The sequence below is a fragment of the Odocoileus virginianus genome, chromosome X (genome assembly GCF_023699985.2).
Source record: "Odocoileus virginianus isolate 20LAN1187 ecotype Illinois chromosome X, Ovbor_1.2, whole genome shotgun sequence".
Lineage (NCBI taxonomy): Eukaryota > Metazoa > Chordata > Mammalia > Artiodactyla > Cervidae > Odocoileus > Odocoileus virginianus.
This window is the reverse complement of record NC_069708.1, coordinates 54,048,899-54,066,319: the sequence shown is the minus strand read 5'-3', so window position 1 is coordinate 54,066,319 and position 17,421 is coordinate 54,048,899.

Here is a 17,421-nt window from a genome sequence, read left to right as displayed (position 1 = left end):
TTCTGAGTAAAGACTGCCAACTGTGTCTTATTAGCAGTGGCTCTGAAATGGACTATTTTCCACTAGTTGCTAAGGTGAGACCAGAATATGGAAAATAAAGGTAGTTTAAAAAATTCAACTTGCAGTAGGTATGTGTGAATAATTTATGTGTCCTTACTTTATAACATAATAACTAAGGTACCATTGATTTATTATAAAAAGTTAAAGTATGTTTAATCATATTACTTTATCTGTGCATTTAAAATTAAAATATAAATCAAAGGTCTCATTAAAAATAATTTCACCCTACTATATATTTCAATTATTTTATTTTATTCCAATGCACCTAATCTCTTAATTCAGCTAAAAAAAGCGATGCTTCTAAGAAGTGACATGATAAATGAGTTAAAACATAACACTTTTATGACATAATCCTGAAAAAAGAAGTGAAAGGTGATCTAAAGTTGCAGAGGTTCTAAATTGCTGAAGAGGTATTAGCATTCTTGTATGAACTTTTGGCATATGAAAGAGAACATTCTGTTTATTGACATTTTCTGATTGAAAGATTTAGAAAGTTTCAACATTGATAAGGTTTTATTGATCTGGAGTGAATTGCTATGATGACTGTTGTGTCTAGTGCTTGTGACCACAACAAAGAAAAGAGAAACAAATTTTGACTCCTGGTCATTACATAAGGAGACTGCCTCAGAGGACCTGAGACTAGATGTCCAGCGTGATTCATGCTGGCAATATTAGGCAATACTTGGAAAAAGAGAAAGAAAAAATTTAAGATCCAAATCGATCCTTTCTGCTATGAAACAGTGTATTTTATATTAGAACGGCATTTTCACTGTGTCTGATTATTATTTTTAGCTTATTAATGATACTGTAATAGTAGCTTGTTGGTATTTATCTCCAAGGCATTCTAAATGATTTGCAGGCACTTTTTAAATATTCTGTATCATATCCCTGTCAGGGGATAATATCACTCCTTAACCCTCCTCCCAAGGCAATAGAGAAAGAAAAACAGAGATACCAAATGAGGAACGGATGACTTTAAAAACAACTACAACAATAACAGCAAGAGAGAAATTTCTCAGATTTTCTGATTTCTACCCTGGTATGTTCTTCATGGAGCTTAGCTGCTTTGTTTCAATGTCTATGATCTAAACTAACTGGTGTGCAGTGCAAGTCCAACAAAGTGAAATTTTACTTTTTGAGAGTTAATTAATGATGTTTTTTTGACAAGTGTGAGCTTTCTTTGGTACGTTCACAGGAAGTAAATAACAGCTACCCAGATCTCTAAGATGTTGTCTTATATTCTAAGAAGTGAAGATATATAATGAGGGTGGTATGGGGCTGGGTGATGCAGGAAGTTCTTACTGGAGGCTTTCAATATTTCCAGTTTTTAAGCAAAACTGCTTGCTGAAAGTTGGAACTCTTTTACAGCATAGAAATTTGTTATGAACTGAATGCATGTGTACACTGCCCAAATTCGTATGTTTAAATCTGAACCCCCAGTATGATGTTATTAGGAGGTAGTAGCTTTAGGAGGTAACTAGGTCACATGGGCAGGGCCCTTATTAATGGGATTAGTGCCTTTATACTGTTCATGGGGTTCTCAAGATCTTCATGACCCAGATAACCACAACGGTGTGATTACTGGACTAGAGCCAGACATCCTGGGATGCGAAGTCAAGTCTTAGAAAGTCAGGTCTTAGGAAAGTCAGGTCTTAGGAAACATCACTAAGAACAAAGCTAGTGGGGGTGATGGAATTCCAGTTGAGCTATTTCAAATCCTAAAAGATGGTGCTGTGAAAGTGCTGCACTCAGTATGCCAGTAAATTTAGAAAACTCAGCAGTGGCCACAGGACTGGAAAAGGTCAGTCAATTTTCATTCTAATCCCCAAAAAAGGAAATGCCAAAGAATGTTCAAACTACCACATAATTCCACTCATCTCACACGCTAGCAAACAAATGTTCAAAATTCTCCAAGCCAGGCTTCAACAGTATGTTGAACCATGAACTTCCAGATGGTCAAACTGGATTTAGAAAAGTCACAGGAACCAGAGATCAAATTGCCAACATCCGTTGGATCATTGAGAAAGCAAGAGAGTTCCAGAAAAACATCTACTTCTGCTTTATTGACTACGCCAAAGCCTTTGACTATGTGTATCACAACAAACTGCAGAAAATTCTTCAAGAGATGAGAATACCAGACCACCTTACCTGACTCCTGAGAAATCTATATGCAGGCCAAGAAGCAACAGTTAGAACTGGACATGGAACAACAGACTGGTTCCAAATAGGAAAAGGAGTATGTCATAGCTGTATGTTGTCACCCTGCTTATTTAACTTCTATGCGGAGTATATCATGTGAAATGCCAGGCTGGATGAAGCACAAGCTGGAATCAAGATTTCTGGAAGAAATATCAATAACCTCAGATATGTAGATGACACCAACCTTATGGCAGAAAGTGAAGAAGAACGAAAGAGCCTGTTGATGAAAGTGAAAAGGAGAGTGAAAAAGTTGACAAAATTCAATGTTCACCCTGCTTATAGTTTCCTTTGTTGTGCAAAAGCTTTTGTTTATTTGTGCTTTTATTTCCAATATTCTGGGAGGTGGGTCATAGAGGATCTTGCTGTGATTTATGTCGGAGAGTATTTTGCCTATGTTCTCCTCTAGGAGTTTTATAGTTTCTGGTCTGACATTTAGATCTTTAATCCATTTTGAGTTTATTTTTGCATATGGTGTTAGAAAGTGTTCTAGTTTCATTCTTTTACAAGTGGTTGACCAGTTTTCCCAGCACCACTTGTTAAAGAGGTTGTCTTTTTTCCATTATATATTCTTGCCTCCTTTGTCAAAGATAAGGTGTCCATAGGTATGTGGATTTATCTCTGGGCTTTCTCTTCTATTCCATTGATCTATGTTTCTGTCTTTGTGCCAGTACCATACGATCTTGATGACTGTAGCTTTGTAGTAGAGCCTGAAGTCAGGCAGGTTGAGTCCTCCAGTTCCATTCTTCTTTCTCAAGATTGCTTTGGCTATTTGAAGTTTTTTTGTATTTCCATACAAATTGTGAAATTATTTGTTCTAGTTCTGTGAAAAATACCATTGATAGCTTTATAGGGATTGCACTGAATCTATAGATTGCTTTGGGTAGTATAGTCATTTTCACAATATTGATTCTTCCAATCCATGAACACGGTATATTTCTCCATCTATTTGTGTCTTCTTTGATTTCCTTCATCAGTGTTTTATAGTTTTCTATGTATAGGTCTTTTGTTTCTTTAGGTAGATATACTTCAAAATATTTTATTCTTTTTGTTGCAATGTTGAATGGTATTGTTTCCTTAATTTCTCTTTCTGTTTTCTCATTGTTAGTGTATAGGAATTCAAGGGATTTCTGTGTGTTAATTTTATATCCTGCAACTGTACTATATTCATTGATTAGCTCTAGTAATTTTCTGGTAGAGTCTTTAGGGTTTTCTATGTAGAGGATCATGTTGTCTACAAACAGTGAGAGTTTTACTTCTTTTCCTATCTGGATTCCTTTTATTTCGTTTTCTGCTCTGATTGCTGTGGTCAACACTTCCAAAACTATGTTGAATAGTAGTGGTGAGAGTGGACACCCTTGTCTTCTTCCTGACTTTAGGGGAAATGCTTTCAATTTTTCACCATTGAGAATAATGTTTGCTGTGGGTTTGTCATATATAGCTTTTATTATGTTGAGGTATGTTCCTTGTATTCCTGCTTTCTGGAGAGTTTTTATCAATTCCAGAAAAATAAATGACCCAATCAAAAATGGGCCAAAGAACTAAACAGACATTTCTCCAAAGAAGACATACTGATGGCTAACAAACACATGAAAAGATTCTCAACATCACTCATTATCAGAGAAATGCAAATCAAAATCACGATGAGGTACCACTACACGGCAGTCAGAATGGCTGCTTTCCAAAAGTCTACAAGCAATAAATGCTGGAGAGGGTGTGGAGAAAAGGGAACCCTCTTACACTGTTGATGGGAATGCAAACTAGTACAGCCACTATGGAGAACAGTGGAGATTCCTTAAAAAAAACTGGAAATAGAACTTCCATATCACCCAGCAATCCCACTCCTGGGCATACACACTGAGGAAACCAGATCTGAAAGAGAGACGTGTATAGAACAGACTTGTGGACTCTGGGAGAAGGCGAGGGTGGGATGTTTCAAGAGAACAGCATCGAAACATGTATATTATCTAGGGTGAAACAGATCACCAGCCCAGGTTGGGTGCATGAGACAAGTGCTCGGGCCTGGTGCACTGGGAAGACCCAGAGGGATCGGGTGGAGAGGGAGGTGGGAGGAGGGACCAGGATAGGGAATACATGTAAATCCATGCCTAATTCATTTCAATGTATGACAAAAACTACTGCAATGATGTAAAGTAATTAGCCTCCAACTAATAAAAATAAATGGAAAAAAAAAAAAGAGAGAGACGTGTACCCCAATGTTCATCACTGCACTGTTTATAACAGCCAGGACATAGAAGCAGCCTAGATGCCCATCAGCAGACAAATGGATAAGAAAGCTATAGTACATATACACAATGGAATATTACTCAGCCATTAAAAAGAATACATTTGTATCAGTTCTAATGAGATGGATGAAACTGGAGTCCATTATACAGAGTGAAGTAAGCCAGAAAGATAAACACCAATACAGTATACTAACGCATATATATGGAATTTAAAAATAGATGATAACCATAACCCTATATGCAGGTCAGAAAAAGAGACCCAAATGTATAGAACAGACTTTTGGACTCTGTGGGAGAAGGCAAGGGTGGGATGATCTGAAAGAATAGCATTGAAACATATATATTATCAAATGTGAAACAGACCACCCAGGCCGGATGAATGAGACAAGTGCTCAAGGCTGGGGCACTGGGAAGACCCAGAGGGATGGGATGGGGAGGGAGGTGGGAGGGGGGGGAATCAGGATGGGGAACACATGTAAATCCATGGCTGATTCATGTCTATGTATGGCAAAAACCACTACAATATTTTAAAGTAATTAGCCTCCAACTAGTAAAAATAAATGAAAAAAAAATTCAATGTTCAGAAAACTAAGAGCATGGCATTTTGTCCCATCACTTCATGGCAAATAGATGGGGAAACAATGGAAACAGTGACAGACTTCATTGTCTGTCCAATGATTGCTCCAAAATCACTGCAGATGGTGACTGCAGCCTTGAAATTAAAAGACACTTGCTCCTTGGAAGAAAAGCTATGACCAACCTAGACAGCAAATTAAAAGGCAGAGGCATTGCTTTGCCATCAAAGGTCAGTCTAGTTAAAGCTATGGTTTTTCCAGTAGTCATGTATGTATGGGACAGTTGGACTATAAAGAAAACTGAGCACTGAAGAATTGATGCTTTTTTTTTTTTTTTTTTTTGAATTGATGCTTTTGAACTGTGGTGTTGGAGAAGACTCTTGAGAGTCTCCGGGACTGCAAGGAGATCTAACCAGTCAATCCTAAAGGAAATCAGTACTGAATATTCGTTGGAAAGACTGATGCTAAAGCTGAAATGCCAATATTTTGGCCACCTGATTTGAAGCACTGACTCATTGGAAAAGACCCTGATGCTGGACAAGATTGAAGGCAGGAGGAGAAGGAGACAATAGAGGATAAGATTGTTGGATGGCATCGTTGATTCGATGGACATGAGTTTGAGTGAAGTCTGGGAGTTGGTGATGGACAGGGAAGCCCATCGTGTTGCAGTTCATGGGGTTGCAAAGAATCAGACATGACTGAGCAACTTATCTGAACTAACTGAACTGAGTTCCTTTATAAGAAGGGACACCAGATAGTATTCTCTCTCTCTTTTTTTTTATCTCATGCTCCCTTATTTCCTACCTCTTTCTCTACCCCTCATCCCTTCACTCTCTCTCTTTTCCCCCCACCTCTCTCCACCATGTCAGGATACAAGGAGACCAGGAAGAAGGTTGTCACTAAGAATCCAACCATGTTGGCACCCTGATCTCATTTGCCCATCCTCCAGAATTGTGAGAGATACATGTTTCTTATTTAAATCACGAGGTCTATGGTATTTGTTATAGCAGCCTGAAATGTCTAAAACAAGGTTTTGAAATTTTGTTTAAAAAGATCTTTGTCTTAAAGTTTAGAACAGATCACAAGGCCATGGCATGCAATGAGAAAGCTACTCCTGGTGTTTATTCTTGTTCTTTAACAGTTTCTACTAAAAAATGATTTTTCTTGTGTTAAAGTATCAGTTATTGGGTATGGCTAAGGAAAATTATGTTCTTGTTAATCCAGCATCTGGTTAATAAAAATTATCGTGCATATACCAGTTTTCAAATACTGAGACAACAGTATCATATACATGATGGTAAAATGATGTTGAGGATACTTAAATTTTTCTGTTGATCTAGAACATATTACAGAATCACACCATGTTGCCAGGGCATCTTAATAAAAGTAGCAGTTTTCCTTGTGCCGTAAATAAACTGAAGTGACAGCTTAGAGTTTGAATTGCTATAATGCTGTATGAGTGTTTATCTAGAAACACACTGCAATAATTAATTACCTTATGGCACTCTCTTTGAGATTGGCCCCAACTTCTCAGTGCTTTCAAAGTACTCATGTCAAAGCCAGACACCCTAACCTACAACATTGCTATTTGAAGAACAAGTCCAATTTAAGGCATCATTATAGAGAAAGTTTTGACTTCTGATGTAGCAAAATCATTTTCCTAAGTGTCAGAGGTGCTTCTTTAAGCATTGAATTGCCTTTTTTTGTTGTTGTTGTTCTGTGATTGAGCTTTTCTTTTACTATAATGCAGAGGATTTTCTTCTTTTAGTGATAAAAGCCTGAACTCCAATGGATTGATTCATATGGCTGTTTATAACTGACTTTACCCTTTTTGGCAAATGTGCTGATGCTTAGTAATATCTGACTTTTCTTTGACAAGGGGTTTCTTGATGAATATAAAGTAAATATATATTGACTTCCTTTTTTTGAGGGCGACAGAGGTTTTTCAGCCTAATTTTTCTCCTGTTCTCTTCAGAAACCCTAGCTGGTGGAAGTGATGCTTGCTTCTCTAAGGAGTAAACCAAAGGTAAAGGGATTTAGGTGAGATGTAAACAGAAATTTCCTGACAATGTAGTAAAAGATGAGAACTTGTTTTGTCAAAGAAAGCTGTTGAATATTAGACAAAGATCTCTTCCCCACCAAGAAGTCAGTCAATCAAGGCTTGAGATGTGAGAGAGGAGAGCTATCCCAGTGGTTATCCCTGGACTGTACCTGCCTTTTTCATTTTTAATTGGAGTATAATTGCTTTATAATGTTGTGTTAGTTTCTGTGTTAATTTCTGCTGTACAACAGCATGAATCAGCCGTATTATATGCATATATCCCCTCCGTCTTGAGACTCCTTATACCTCCCTATCCCACCCCTCTACATCATCACGGATCACTAAGCTGAGCTCCATGTGCTATACAGCAGCTTCCAATCAGCTACATGACAGGGTATATATGTCAGTGCTACTCTCTCAATTTGCCCCAACCTCTCCTTGCTTGCCTGTGTCCATAAGTTCATCCTCTAAGTCTGTGTCTCTATTCCTCTCCTGCATACAGGTTCATCAGTACTATTTTTCTAGATTCCATATATATATATATATATATATATATATATATATATACACACACACACATATATATATTTTTAAATATATTGTATTTGTTTTTCTCTTTCTGACTTAGTTCAATCTATGTGACTGTCTCTAGGTTCATCCACATCACTGCAACCACCATCAGCTATGGAGAACAGTATGCAAGTTTCTTAAAAAACTAAAAATAAAAGTACCATATGATGCAACAATTCCTTTACTGGGCATATACCCTGAGAAAACCATAGTTCAAAAAGACATATATACCCTAATGTTCATAGAAGCATTATTTACAATAGCCAGGACCTGGAAGAAACCTAAATGTCCATCAACAGAGGAATAGATAAAGGAGATATAGTACATATATGCAATGGAATATTACACAGCCATGAAAATGAACAAAATTGCGTCATTTGTACTTGCCTTCTAGTGTCTCAGATGGTTAAGAATCTGCCTGCAATGCAGGAGATGCAGGTTTTATCCTTGGGTTGGGAAGATCCTCTGGAGAAGGGAATGGCTATCCACACCTGTATTCTTGCCTGGGGAATTCCATGGACAGAGAGGAGCCTGATGGGCTGTAGTCCATGGGGTCACAAAGAGTCAGACATGACTGAGTGACTAAGATTTTCACTTGTTCACTTTCTGATACTTGACCTTGCTCCTTGCCCACTCCTGGCCTCAGTAGGGAGATGGTGATAAGACAAGGATGAGGATGAGGAAGGAAGAGAAGATATATCCTACCTTCTTATGTGTCTTGGTTTTGAAGGTTATACCTATGAAGCTCTCTGTCTTTCCCACTGAATTAAATACATGATCTTCAGGCTGATTCAGGCTGACATTTGAAGCCCTCCAGATATTGGCTGAAGTCCATTGTTCCAGGTCTCTTTCACTAATCCTTTTTAGAGACTCTAGACCACAGACAACATGGCCCACTTTTCTTATCAAATGCAGCACAGATTTCTGCCATATACACTTGCTCATGCTGACCATCTCTGGCCCTCCTGCTATTCTACTGACATGCTGTGACCCTAGGAACTTTGTACTTCCTATCCCTTCTGTCTGGAACATTCTGTTCCAGTTATAGAATGGACTCGTTCCCTTATTTTCTTTAAGACAATCCTCAAACCTTGATTTTCCTGTGAGGTGTTCCTTGACCACTCTATTTAAAATTAAAATTTTCTTGGCCCTCTCCATATCATCTACCCTGCTTTACTTTTTTCATAGCACCATTCTCTGCTATATTATACCACTTGCTTATAAACTATTTTTTTCCTATTCTACCCTACCACTCCATTACCAGTATAATTTAAATTTCATTTAGTCAGAGAGACTCTTGTCTGTGTTGTTCAGTGCTTTATACCTAGCACCTCAAAACAGTGTCTGACATATAGTGAGCTTTCAATAAATATTCACAGAACAAATGAATAAATGGATACTGTGTCTTCTGCCTGATATTACCCTCTTCATATCTACCTATATTTTAAACCACTTTCATATGCTATCTCCTTCATGAAGCTTTCCCTGGTTCTTCCCAGCATTATTTTCCCTCCTCTGACTCCCTAAAATTTCTCCTGCTTGAAATGAAGTCTCTGTGTTCTCCCCTGAGCCATTGTAACCTATGACTTTTCTTCTTCCTTCTGATAAATAATTGTTTTTTGAGGACTGAGTTTGTGTTGCTATCCATATCTTTCTCATGATGGTTTTATCTTTTAAAGACTCATTTAAGAGTTCCACTTCTGGAATGACAGTATGAGGAGTTCCACAGATTCACTCCCTGTTGAAACAAACATAACTGATGAAAAGTTTATTTTAAAAACCTGGAAATTGTCCTAAGGGCATCCAGCAAATAAATATTTATTCCACAAGAACAGAATCTTCTGAAGCTTTCCTGAAATGAACTGACTTATTTGAAATAGAATATAAGGGAAGTTCGAGCCTAAGGGAACTCGAAAACAGTGGAGACTTTGGTGGTAAGCGAACCGGAGGAGGCTAGTAGACCTTTTAAATTCAGAACAAGATAAACTATAGAATAGCTAGTTCACTAGGGAACTATGGTAAGAGACAGAAATGAAAAGCCATCCTGGGCTCAGAGCAAACCTTGAAGACTAGTTTCCACAACTAGTCTTGCCCAAATTTAACTGTTTCAGACCCTGGAACAGTTTATGGACAGAATATTGTTGAAAGCAACAGAACAATCAACCCAATTCCTGGAGCATAACAGCTGGGTGTGGTTCCAGATGAGGCACGCAGCCTAACAGAGAGGTCAGGGAAAGAGACAATGACAAGTGCTCGGACCTGGTGCACTGGGAAGACCCAGAGGGATCAGGCGGAGAGGGAGGTGGGAGGGGGGATCGGGATGGGGAACACATGTAAATCCATGGCTGATTCATGTTAATGTATGACAAAACCCACTACAATATTGTAAAGTAATTAGCCTCCAACTAATTAAAAAAAAAAGAGAAACAATGAAAGAAAGCCCTGCTAAAACTATAGTCATTCCAGGGTGATTGTGTGCACAGCCGAGGTTTTGTCCACTGAGGAATGACACCAAAGGCTTCATGTATTAGGAAAACAGACTTCACTAAAATAGCTTATCCAAATTATTGAACAAATAAACAACAAGCAAAAAAAAAAAAAAAAAAAAAAAAAAAAAAGCCCCAGAGAGTGGGGAGGGGAATCAGTGTCCAGAGTTGCTAGATTCCCTTAAATCTCCAATTTTTAACCCCAAATAACAAGATAGGTGAAAACAAACACATGAGAAAAGCATGACTCATTTATAATAAAGAGAAAAAAAAAACCCCAACAACAATAGAAACTTTCTGTAAGAGGGCCAAAATATCAGGTGTAACAGACAAACACTTCAGAGATGTCACTATAAATATGTTTAAATAATCAAAGTAAACTGTGCTTATGGCAGAAAGTGAAGAGGAACTAGAAAGCCTTTTGATGAAGGTGAAAGAGGAGAGTGAAAAAGTTGGCTTAAAGCTCACCATTCAGAAAACTAAGATCATGGCATCTGGTCCCATCACTTCACAGGAAATAGATGGGGAAACAGTGGAAACAGTGTCAGACTTTATTTTTGGGGGGCTCCAAAATCACTGCAGATGGTGATTGCAGTCATGAAATTAAAAGACACTTACTCCTTGGAAGGAAAGTGATGACCAACCTGGATAGCATATTAAAAAGCAGAGACATTACTTTGCCAACAAAGGTCCATCTAGTCAAGGCTATGGTTTTTCCAGTGGTCATGTATGGATGTGAGAGTTGAACTGTGAAGAAAGCTGAGCGCCGAAAAGTTGATGCTTTTGAACTGTGGTGTTGGAGATGAATCTTGAGAGCCCCTTAGACTGCAAAGAGATCCACCCATTCCATCCTAAAGGAGATCAGTCCTGGGTGTTCAAGGAAGGACTGATGCTGAAGCTAAAACTTCTGTACTTTGGCCACCTCATGTGAAGAGTTGACTCATTGGAAAGGACCCTGATGCTGGGAGGGAGTGGGGGCAGGAGGAGAAGGGGATGACAGAAGATGAGATGGCTAGATGGCATCACTGACTTGATGGACATGAGTTTGTGTAAACTCCGGTAGTTAGTGATGGACAGGGAGGCCTGGCGTGTTGCAATTCATGAGGTCGCAGAGTCAGACACAACTGAGTGACTGAACTGAACTGAATGCTTAGTGAAAGTTGCTCAGTTGTGTCTGACTCTTTGCGACCCCATGGACTGTAGCTTGCTACGCTCCTCTGTCCATGGACTTCTCCAGGCCAGAATACTGGAGTGGGTAGCCATTTCCTTTTCTACAGGATCTTTCCAACCCAGGGATCAAACCCAGGTCTCCCACATTACAGATGGATTCTTTACTGTCTGAGCCACCTTAAAGAAGTAAAACAATTTTAAATGAAAATATAATCAAATAGAGAATAACAAGAGATATAATTTATAAAAAACCTAAATGGAAATTCTGGAACTGAAAAGTACCATAACATAAGTGAAAATTTATTAGAGGAGCCCAACAGTAGACTTGAACTGACATAAGAAAAAAGTCAATGAATTTGAAAATGGATTGTTGTGGTTATCTTAGACCCTGTGTTTTGTCTGAGTCTTTTTCAATCCCATGGACTATAGCCTGTCAGGCTCCTCTACCCATTGGATTTTTCAGGCAAGAATACTGGAGTGGGTTGCCATTTTCTTCTCCAGGGGACCTTCCTGACCCAGAGATCCAACCTGTATCTCCTGCTTTGCAGGTGGATTCTTTACCACTGAGCCAGTTAGGAAGCCCATAGATTATTAGATATTATGTAATCTAAAGAATAGGGCTTCCCAGATGGCGCTAGTGGTAAAGAACTTGTCTGCCAATGCAGGAGACATAGAGACGTGGGTTCTATCCCTGGGTCGTGAAGATCCCCTGGAGGAGGCCATGGCAACCCGCTCCAGGATTCTTGCCTGGAGAATCCCATGGACAGAGGAGCCTGGTGGGCTATGGTCCATAGGGTCACACAGAGTCAGATACAACAGAAGTGATTTAGCACACAGGCATGCAATCTGAAGAACAGAGAGAAAAAGAAAATGAAAAAAGAATAGGGCCTTGGAAAAATGTGGGATGCCATGAAAGCACACTAAATTATGCATAATAGAAGTACCTGAAGGAGGGGAAAAGAGGAGTAGAGAAATAATTTGTGGAAATAATAGCCGAAAACTTCCCTTACTTGATGAACATTAATCTACATATCCAAGAAGGTCAATGAACTATGAAAAGCATAAACACTAAGAGACCCATATGGAGAGACAGCATAGTTAAAATTCTGAGAGACAAAGAGAAAAATCTTAAAAGCATCAAGAGAAGAATGACTTGTTATGTACGTCAAAACTAATAAAGAGGAAAAGATGGTTTCTCTTAAACAGTGGAGGTCAGAAAGCAGTGGAATGACATACCCAAAATGCTGAAAGAAAGAGCTATGAATTAGGAATCCATACCCACCAAAAGGAACTTTCAAAAATTAAGGCAAAATAAAAACATTCTCAGATTAAATAATAATGATAGAATTTGTTGTAAAAGACCCATTTTAATTTTAAAAAGTGCTAATTGAGTTTCTTTAGTATGAACTCCCTAGTGACTCAGTAGTAAAGAATCCACCTGCAGTGTAGAAGACTTGGGTTCAATTCTTGGATTGGGAAGATCCCCTGGAGAAGGAAATGGCAACCTCACTCCAGGATTCTTGCCAGGAAAATCCCATGGACAGGGGAGCCTGGTGGGCTACAGTCCATGGAGTCATGAAGAATTGTACACAACTTAGTGACTTAAACCACCACCATCACCAGTATGAAAGCAAGTTAACCTGCAAAGTAATTTCAATCCACATGAAGAAAAATAAACAGCACGAGTAAAGGCAGTTTTGACAATATACATAAATATTTCTTTTCCTTTATTTTCACTGATGTAAAGAGCAATTGTATGTTTGTGCTGTGGGGATTATAGCATGTAGAGCTGTAATATTTGACAATAACAGCACAAATGAGGTTGGTAGAAGCAATGTTATATTAGAGTAAGGAAACTACAGCAGAAGGTAACTCATATCCACAGGGAAAAATGAAAGAACCAGACATGGTAAATAAGGCTAACAATACAAACAATATAAATGTATATTTGATTTCCTTTCTTCTCTCAGTTTCTTTAAAAAGACATAAGTCATATAATGTAATAATTATAACAGTGATGTAATATGGTATGTATAATACTAATGGGAGAAAAATGGGAAAGCATGAACACAGCTATATAAGAATCAGTTCAAATCAGTCGCTCAGTCGTGTAGACTCTTTGCGACCCCATGAACGCCAGGCCTCCCTGTCCATCACCAACTCCCAGAGTTCACCCAAACCCATGTCCATCGAGTCAGTGATGCCATCCAACCATCTCATCCTCTGTTGTCCCCTTCTCCTCCTGCCCTCAATCTTTCCCAGCATCAGGGTCTTTTCAAATGAGTCAGCTCTTTTCATCAAGTGGCCAAAGTATTGGAGTTTCAGCTTCAACATCAGTCCTTCCAATGAACACTCAGGACTGATCTCATTTAGGATGGACTGGTTGGATCTCCTTGCAGTCTAAGGGACTCTCAAGAGTCCTTTCCAACACCACAGTTCAAAAGCATCAATCCTTTGGTGCTCAGCTTTCTTCACAGTCCAACTCTCACATCCATACAGGACCACTGGAAAAACCATAGCCTAGACTAGACAGACTTTGTTGGCAAAATAATGTGTCTGCTTTTTAATACGCTGTCTAGGATGGTCATAACTTTTCTTCCAAGGAGCAAGCGTTTTTTAATTTCATGGCTGCAATCGCCATCTACAGTGATTTTGGAGCCCAGGAAAATAAAGTCAGTCACTGTTTCCACTGTTTCCCCATCTATTTGCCATGAAGTGATGGGACTGTATGCCATGACCTTAGTTTTCTGAATGCTGAGCTTTAAGCCAACTTTTTCACTCTCCTCTTTCACTTTCATCAAGAGGCTTTTTAGTTCCTCTTCACTTTCTGCCATAAGGGTGGTGTCATCTGCAGAGGCTTTTTAGTTCCTCTTCACTTTCTGCCATGAGAGTGGTGTCATCTGCATAATTGAGGTTATTGATATTTCTCCTGGCAATCTTGATTCCAGCTTGTGCTTCCTCCAGCTCAGGGTTTCTCATGATGTACTCTGCATATAAGTTAAATAAGCAGTTGACAATATACAGCCCTGACGTTCTCCTTTTCCTATTTGGAACCAGTCTGTTGTTCCATGTCCAGTTCTAACTGTTGCTTCCTGACCTGCATACAGGTTTCTCAAGAGGCAGGTCAGGTGGTCTGGTATTCCCATCTCTTTCAGAATTTTCCAGTTTACTGTGATCCACACAGTCAATGGCTTTGGCATAGTCAATAAAGCAGAAATAGATGTTTTTTCTGGAACTCTCTTGCTATTTTGATGATTCAGCATTTGTTGGCAATTTGATCTCTGGTTCCTCTGCCTTTTCTAAAACCAGCTTGAACATCTGGAAGTTCACGGTTCACGTATTGCTGAGATCTGGCTTGGAGAATTTTGAGCATTACTTTATTAGTGTGTGAGATGAGTGCAATTGTGTGGTAGTTTGAGCATTCGTTGGCAATGCCTTTCTTTGGGATTAGAATGAAAACTGACCTTTTCCAATCCTGTGCCCACTGCTGAGTTTTCCAAATTTGCTGGCATATTGAGTGCAGCACTTTCAAATGTCATCTTTCAGGATTTGAAATAGCTCAACTGTTATTCCATCACCTCCACTTGCTCTGTTCGTAGTGATGCTTACTAAGGCCCACTTGACTTCACATTCCAAGACATCTGGCTCTAGGTGAGTGACCACACCATTGTGATTATCTGGGTCATGAAGATCTTTTTTGTACAGTTCTTCTGGGTATTCTTGCCACCTCTTCTTAATATCTTCTGCTTCTGTTAGGTCCATACCATTTCTGTCCTTTATTGAGCCCATCTTTGCATGAAATGTTCCCTTGGTATCTCTACTTTTCTTGAAGAGATCTCTAGTCTTTCTCATTCTATTGTTTTCCTCTATTTTTTTTCATTGATCACTGAGGAAGGCTTTCTTATCTCTCCTTGCTCTTCTTTGGAACTCTGCATTCAAATGGGTATATCGTTCCTTTTCTCCTTTGCTTTTCACTTCCCTTCTTTTCACAGCTATTTGTAAGGCCTCCTCAGACAGCCATTTTGCTTTTTTGCATTTCTTTTTCTTGGGTATGGTCTTGATTCCTGTCTCCAATGTCACGAACTATATCACGAACCTCCATCCGTAGTTCATCAGGCACTCTGTCTGTCAGATCTAGTCCCTTAAGTCTATTTCTCACTTCCACTGTATAGTCATAAGGGATTTGATTTAACATTTCTATTTATCACTGGGATTAAATTTAACATACCTCTGTAGTAGAAAGTATGTACTGATGTTCCATGTTTTATTCAACCTATGTCCTAATGATAGATAGTTATTTATGATTTTAAAAATCCTTGTTAGGTGGAAAATAATGCACATAGTAAATATTTCTAAGCATAAAGGGAATTTCATTAGTCAGTTTTTGTTGCAATAATACATTATGATAAAACCCCCACAAGGTATCAGTGTCATACAATAAGCATCTGCTTCCTATTCACAAGTTTCTAAGTCAGCTTGGGTTTACCTCATCTCATTTGGGCTTGCCTGGGCTTGGCCCCACACTGTAGGCTGGTTTTACGTTAGTTTATGTGTCTTATTCTCTTTGGACCAGGAGCTACTCAGGACTACTGGTAGGTAGCAGAAGCATGAGGAGCCAAGCCATTAAGATCGTCGGCTTATAGTCCTTTGCTCATAGCAAGTCATGTGGCCAACCATAGTGGAATGGGGGAAATATGCTCCTCTTACTCTAGCGGGAGGTACTCAAAGTCACAAGATAAAGAGTGAAAATGAATAATTCTTTAACAGTGAGGGTGTAACAAATTCCAGTGTACCACCTAATATGTAGTAAAACATAATAAAACATAATCTCACTTCACATTGCCAGTGATCCCTTCTTCCCAAAAAGAATCACTGTTGCCAATTTCTTGAATATTCACACAGAAATATCTTTGCATATATGAGTATGTGTGTGGTGATTCAGTTCATGTCAGTAGTCTTTATAGACGTTGCCATATTGTTCTCCAAAGTGGTCACACTATTTTACACTCCAGCTAACTGTGAATGAGAGGCTCTATTTCTTTACACACTTGCCAACACTAGGTATCAATACTATGGAATACCTATCCTTTGTCATTATGGTTTAGTTTGCAGTTATTTCCCCATGCATACATGTCCATTCACATGTAGAATCTACTCATGTCCTTTGCCTATTTTTCTGTTGGGTTGATTATTTTTTAAATTAATTCCTAAGAGCCTTATATATAGTAATAAAAGTCTCCCTTTGGTTGTTGCAGTTTTTCTCCTAAGTTATGGTTTGTCTTTTGACTTTGCTTATTGTTTTTTTTCCCCCTTTGGAGAACTGTTTAATTAGTACATAGTAAAATTTATCATTCTCTTATGGTTCATGGGCTTTAAGTTTTGCTTAGAAAGGTGCTCCTCTCTTGAGGAGGTTCATCCCTTGAGTTCTCATTTAATAGATCTGTGGCATGGTTCCAGGAATCTTTAACAAGGTGCCAAACTGGTAATTTTGGCCATCATCCAAGTCTAGAAACATGGATGAAATAAGATCAAGTATGTAGGACACCTGGTAAGTGAGCAGACACTCAATAACTATTTGTTATCTAGTCTCACTGTATTATCCTAATAGGTAACTTTGAAATTTGCCACTGGAAGAGATAAATTTCAGTTCAGCATATTTTTTTGGTTATTTTTTTTGCAAAGCTACTTATCACAATTTTTAATTTCATAAACACTTTTGGCTTCACTAAATGGTTATTAGCTCTTCTCACCATTAATTGGCGAGCATATATTGAGTACCCATAATTTGCTGAACTGTGTAAAATCCTGTTCTTAATATTACTAGGAAGATGATATTGACCCTCCCCTAGTGGAACTTGGGAATCAATCTGTTTGTTCAGCAGTAGTGGATTATTTTAAGCTATGACACATTCTCATCTATTTCTTCATGTAACTAAGGACAGTTTTGCAAACAGGCTGTCTGTAGGTAGAGTTGCTAACTATAACTGGATATATAGTTCCTAGTCATGAAATAGATTGGGCCTCATTTTTGGCCTTGTTCTGTGGTGTTTATCATCTGGCAATGGTGGTGCCAGGCC